This window comes from Lynx canadensis, chromosome X (genome assembly GCF_007474595.2).
Source record: "Lynx canadensis isolate LIC74 chromosome X, mLynCan4.pri.v2, whole genome shotgun sequence".
In the NCBI taxonomy this organism is placed as follows: domain Eukaryota; kingdom Metazoa; phylum Chordata; class Mammalia; order Carnivora; family Felidae; genus Lynx; species Lynx canadensis.
The window spans coordinates 89743190-89749678 of NC_044321.2; positions in this window are offsets into that span (position 1 = coordinate 89743190).

The following is a 6489-nucleotide window of genomic DNA, read 5'->3' on the forward strand; positions in this document are numbered from 1 at the left end:
AAGCACTATTCTAAAAACATGCAGTACCATATCAGTGCTAGAGGGTGTTGGATATAAAAAAAGAGTTGGCAGATGGACAATTTTTGATAGGTCTATGTGGATGTGAAAACCAAGCTGAGAAGGAGTTTGTTAGTCTTCATCCATTGCCCTGCTTTGAAAATCATATTTGGAAGCATTAGCTTTCTTTCTCTTTGACTTCTCTCAAGCCCCACATTATTAGCCAGTAGGTAGACTGGATCATGATCTAGGGGTGCTATGTCTAATGTGAGTGATGACAGGCAGGAGATTGTAGCCAAAATATATTACTCACTGTTGTTACTTTGCCTGAGATTCTACCATTAGAACTTCTTGTTTGGAGAATGTACTACAACTCAGACACTGGGAAAGAAAAACCTTCAGCTTATTTGAGTGAGGATTGATTTTCAGACATTTATGATTTCAGGGCATTAAGGATTGTGGGTCAGCCAGAAGTCCAGGTAAAAAGGCAGAAAGCAGAGAGTCAGAAGTCACAAAATTTCAATATTGTCTACTCCACACTCTCATAGAAACATTTGAGGACATTCATCCAACCTTTGGCTGGTACATGAATCTGTTTCAGAACATCCCCTACAAGTAGTTTGTCCAACCACTTGAATACCTCCAGCGATAGAAAGCTTTTTTTTTTTTTTTTTTTTTTAATGAAATTGACTTCCTTGTTAGGCAGTTCTAAATTGTGGAAAGTTCTGTGCTGTAAGAATCCCAGATCTGCCTCAAGCTTCCATACTATTAATGTTTGTTCTTCACAGAATTACACTGCTTCCTTATTCCCACGAAGACTCTTTGGAAAGGTAACAGTAGCTTTCTTGATGCCCTACCCCTAATGCAACTTCTTCTCCCATTACAATATTCTTTAAAGGAAATAGGGATAGGGATAATAGTGAGCAGCCAACAGGAGAAAGAACAAATGGCTCATGGCCCTTCAGAATCTCCCATAAAAAACCACACAAATAAAATGTAAAACACTTGACAATGTCAAGTGTTGGCAAAAGTGCATTACTGAAATACTCACACACTGCTGATGGGAATGTAAAATGGTATAACCACTTTAGGAAATAGTTTTCAGTATCTTGTAAAGAGTCTTACCACATGACTTACTCCTAGGTAACCCAATAAAAAATGAAAATATATGTATGCACACAAACTTGTACACTAATGTTTACAGCAGCTTTATTTGTAATGTTCCCAATCTGGAAACAACCCAAATGTTCATCAGCAAAGTGAGACATGATGTAGTGCATCAATACAATAAAATATTTTTGGAAGTTACAGAGAGGGAGAGAGGCAAACCGTAAGACACTCTTGAATGCTGAAAACAAACTGAGGGTTGATGGGGGGTGGGGGAGAGGGGAAAGTGGGTGATGGGCACTGAGGAGGGCACCTGTTGGGATGAGCACTGGGTGTTGTATGGAAACCAATTTGACAATAAATTATATTTAATATAAAAAAGGAAATAAAAGGAAATGAAGTACTGATATATCCATGATCATGAATGAACCTCAAAACTATGCTAAGTGAAAGAAGCCAATCACAAAAGACCACTTATTGTATTATAACATTTATATGGAATACCCAGAAAAGACAAATCTATATATATTGAAACTATATATATTTCAAATGTTGTGGTGTTTACACAGATGTATGTATTTATCAAAACTCATTAGCTGTATATTTTAAATTGATGAATTTTATCATGCATGAGTTATACCCCCAATATCCCCCCAGATTTTCTTTAAAGCCAATCAGAGGCTAGATTTCTGCAAAGTCATGTGACTTCTGGTCCCTTTACATCCCCAGTTATTCTTTGGTCAGTCCAAGTGTCAATGGCAGCAGCATCCTAGATACCGAGTTCATCAAGAACACAGAAACACAAGTGGAAAGAACTTATTGGAAATACGACCTATTAGAAATATGAGAGAAGTAGACATGACTTTGCTGAAATCTGGGACTGAAGACAGAAGGGCTTTGCAAAGGAGGTATTTTGAGTGTATTATAAGAAGGGGCCACACATATAATGAGAGTATGTTCTCACCTGTGATGAATGTGAAGAAGGGAATTGTTTATGTCACCTATAAACTATTTCCCTACCATATCTGTATTTAGAATGTCATCAGAGTTATCAGCCCTTCTTTTTTCTTAATTAATTTAATGTATTTAATTAAATACAAGTTAGTTAAAATACAGTGTAGTAGTGGTTTCAGAAGTAGAACTCAATGATTCATCACTTCCATAGGACACCCAGTGTCCATCCCAACCTTAATGCCCATCACCCATTTAGCCCATCCCCCCCCACCTCCCATCCAGCAACCTGCAGTTTGTTCTCCATATTTAAGAGTCTCTTATGGTTTGCCTCCCTCTCTGTTATCTTATTTCACTCAGCATAATAACCTCTCGTTCTATCCACTTTGTGGTAAATGGCAATATTTCTTTCTTTTTGATCACCAAGTAATATTTCATTGTGATATATATACATCTTCTTTATCCATTCATCCATTGATGGACATTTGGGTTCTTTACATACTTTGGCTATTGTTGCTAATGCTGCTATCAACATTGGGCTTCATGTGCCCCTTCGAATCAGCATTTTTGTATCCTTTGGATAAATACCTAGTAGTGCAATTCCTAGGTCATAACGTAGTTCTATTTTTAATTTTTTGAGGAACCTCCTTACTGTTTTCCAGAGTGACTGCACCAGTTTGCATTCCCACCAACAGTGTAAGAAGGTTCCCTTTTCACTGCATCGTTGCCAACATCTGTTGTTGCCTGAGTTGTTCATTTTAGCCATTCTGACAGGTGTGAGGTAGTGTCTCATTGTGGTTTGATCTGTCACTCGCTGATGATGAGTAATATTGAGCATCTTTTCATGTGTCTATTAGCCATCTGGATGTCTTCTTTGGAAAAGTGTCTATTCATGTCTTCTGCCCATTTCTTCACTGGATTATTTGTTTTTGGGTGTTGAGTTTGATAAGTTCTTTATAGATTTTGGATACTAACCCTTTATCCAATATGTCATTTGCAAATATCTTCTCCCATTCTGTTGGTTGCCTTTTAGTTTTGCTGATTGTTCCTTCACTGTGCAAGAGGTTTTTTTTTTTTATCTTTTTTTTCATGTTTATTAATTTTTGAGAAAGAGAGAGAGAAAGACAGAGCATGGGTAGGGGGAGGGGCAGAGAGAGAGGAAGACACAGAATCCAAAGCAGGCTCCAGGCTCTGAGTGGTCTGTACAGAGCCCAATGTGGGGCTCAAACCCACAAACTGTGAGATAATGACCTGAGCCAAAGTCAGATGCTTAACTGATTGAGCCATCCAGGCACCCCAGAATCTTTTTTATCTTGATGAGGTCCCAATAGTTCATTTTTGCCTTTATTTCCCTTGCCTCTGGAAGCATGTCAAATAAGAAGTTGCTGCGGCCGAGGTCAAAGAGGTTGCTGCTGCCTGTGTTCTCCTCTAGGATTTTGACGATTTCCTGTCTCACATTTAGGTTTCATCCATTTTGAATTTATTTTTGTGTATGGTGTAAGAAAGTGGTCCAGGGTCATTTTTCTGCATGTCACTGTCCAGTTTTCCCAACACCATTTGCTGAATATCCATTGGATATTTTTTCCTTCTTTGTTGAAGATTAGTTGGGCATACATCTGTGGGTCCATTTCTGGGTTCTCTTTTCTGTTCCATTGATCTATGTGTCTTTTTTTTGTGCCAGTACCATACTGTCTTGAAGATTATAGCTAAGTAATACAGTTTGAAGTCCAGAATTGTGATGCCTCCAGCTTTGGCTTTGTTTTTCAATATTATTTGGCTATTTGGGATCTTTTCTGGTTCCATGCAAATTTTAGAATTGTTTGTTCTAGCTCTGTGAAGAATGTTGGTGTTATTTTGATAGGGATTTCATTGAATGTGTAGATTGCTTTCAAACAATATTTGTTCTCCCAATCTATGAGCATGGAATGTTTTTCCATTTCCTTGTGTCTTCTTCAATTTCTTTCATAAGCTTTCTATAGTTTTCAGTATACAGATGTTTTACCTCTTTTTTTGAAAAATTTTAAATGTTTATTTATTATTTTGAGAGGCAGAGACAGAGCATGAGCAGGGGAAGGGCAGAGAGAGAGACACACACACACAGAGTCCAAAGCAGGCACCAGGCTCTGAGCTGTTAACACAGAGCCCAACACGGGGCTTGAACTCACGGACCACAGGATCATGACCTGAGCTGAAGTTGGGTGCGTAACCAACTGAGTCACCCAGGTGCCCCTGGGTCTTTTACCTCTTTGGTTAGATTTATTCCTAGGTATCTTATGGTTTTCGGTGCAGTTGTGAATGGCATCAATTCCTTGATTTCTCTTCCTCCCGCTTCATTATTGGTGTAGAGAAATGCAACTGATTTCTATATGTGGATTTTATATCCTACAACTTTGCTGAATTCATATATCAGTTCTAGCAGTTTTTTGGTGGAATCTTTTGGGGTTTCCATATAGAGAATCATGTTATCTGCGAAGAGTGAAAATTTGACTTCTTCTTTGCCCATTTGGATGCCTTTTATTTTTTTTGTTGTTGTCTGATTGCTGAGTCTAGGACTTCCAGTGCTGTGTTTAACAACAGTGGTGAGAGTGGGCATCCTTGTCGTGTTCCTGACCTTAGAGGGAAAGCTCTATTTTTCCCCATTGAGGATGATATTAGATGTGGGTCTTTTATATATGGCCTTTATGCTGTTGAGGCATATTCCTTCTATCCCTACTTTCTTGAGGGATTTTATCAAGAAAGGATACTGTATTTTGTTAAATGCTTTTTCTGCACCTATTGAGAGGATCATATGGTTATCCTTTCCTTCACTAATGTGGTGTATTACATTGATTGATTTGTGACTATTGAACCAGCTCTGTAGCCCAGGAATAAATTCCACTTGATTATGGTGAATAATTCCTTTAATGTACTATTGAATTCAATTTTCTATTATCTTGTTGAGAACTTTTGCATCTAGGTTAATCAGGGATATTGGCCTGTAATTCTCCTTTTTACTGGATCTTTGTCCAATCTTGGAACCAAGGTAATGCTAGCTTCATAAGAATGAGTTTGGAATCTTTCCTTCCATTTCTATTTTTTGGAACAGTTTGATAAGAATAGATATTAACTGGGGCGCCTGGGTGGCGCAGTCGGTTAAGCGTCCGACTTCAGCCAGGTCACGATCTTGCGGTCCGGGAGTTCGAGCCCCGCGTCAGGCTCTGGGCTGATGGCTCGGAGCCTGGAGCCTGTTTCCGATTCTGTGTCTCCCTCTCTCTCTGCCCCTCCCCTGTTCATGCTCTGTCTCTCTCTGTCCCAAAAATAAATAAACGTTGAAAAAAAATTAAAAAAAAAAAAGAATAGATATTAACTCTTCTTTAAATGTCTGGTGGAATTACCCTGGGAAGTCATCTGGCCCAAGACTCTTGTTTGTTGGGATATTTTTGATAACTGATTCAATTTCCTTGCTGGTTATTGGATTGTTCAAAATTTCTGTTTCTTCCTGTTTCAGTTTTGGTAGAGTGTGAGTTTCTAGGAATTTTTCCATTTCTTCCAGATTGCCCAGTTTGTTGGCATATAATTTTTCATAGTATCCTCTTAAAATTGTATTTCCGTGGTGTTGGTTGTGATCTCTCTTCTTTTATTCATGATTTTGTCTATTTGAGTCCTTTCTCTTTTCTTTTTGATAAGTCTGGCTAGGAGGGTTATCAGTTTTGTTTATTCTTTCAAAAAACCAGCTTTTAGTTTCATTGATCTGTTCTACTGTGTGTGTGTGTGTGTGTATTTTCTTTTCTTTTTTTCTTTTTTGGTTTCTATATCATTTATTTCTGCTCTTATCTTTATTATTTACCCTCTTTTGCTGGCTTTAGACTTTATTTCCTGCTCCTTTTCTAGCTCCTTTGGGTGTAAAGTTAGGTTGTGTATTTGGGACCCTTATTGCTTCTTAATATAGGCCTGAATTGCAATGTACTTTCCTCCTAGAACTGCCTTTTCTGCCTCCAGAGAGTTTGGACTGTGGTGTTTCCATTTTCATTGGCTTTCATTCATTTTTTATTTCTTCTTTAATTTCCTGGTTAACCCATTCATTCTTTATTAAGATGTTCTTTAGTCTCCATGTATTTAAGGACTTTCCAAATTTTTTCTTGTGGTTGATTTCAAGTTTCATAGCATGGTGCTCTGAAAACATTCATGGTATGATCTTGATCTTTTTGTACCTATTTAGGGCTGATTTGTGATCCTGTATGTAATCTATTCTGGAGAATGTTCCATGTGCACTGAAGAAGAATGTATATTCTGCTGCTTTAGGGTGAAATGTTCTGAATGTATCTGTTAAGTCCATCTGGTCCAGTGTGTCATTCAAAGACATTGTTTCCTTGTTGATTTTCTGCTCCGATGACCTGTCTATTGCTGTAAGTGGAATGTTGAAGTCCCCTACTATTATGGTATTATTATCAATGA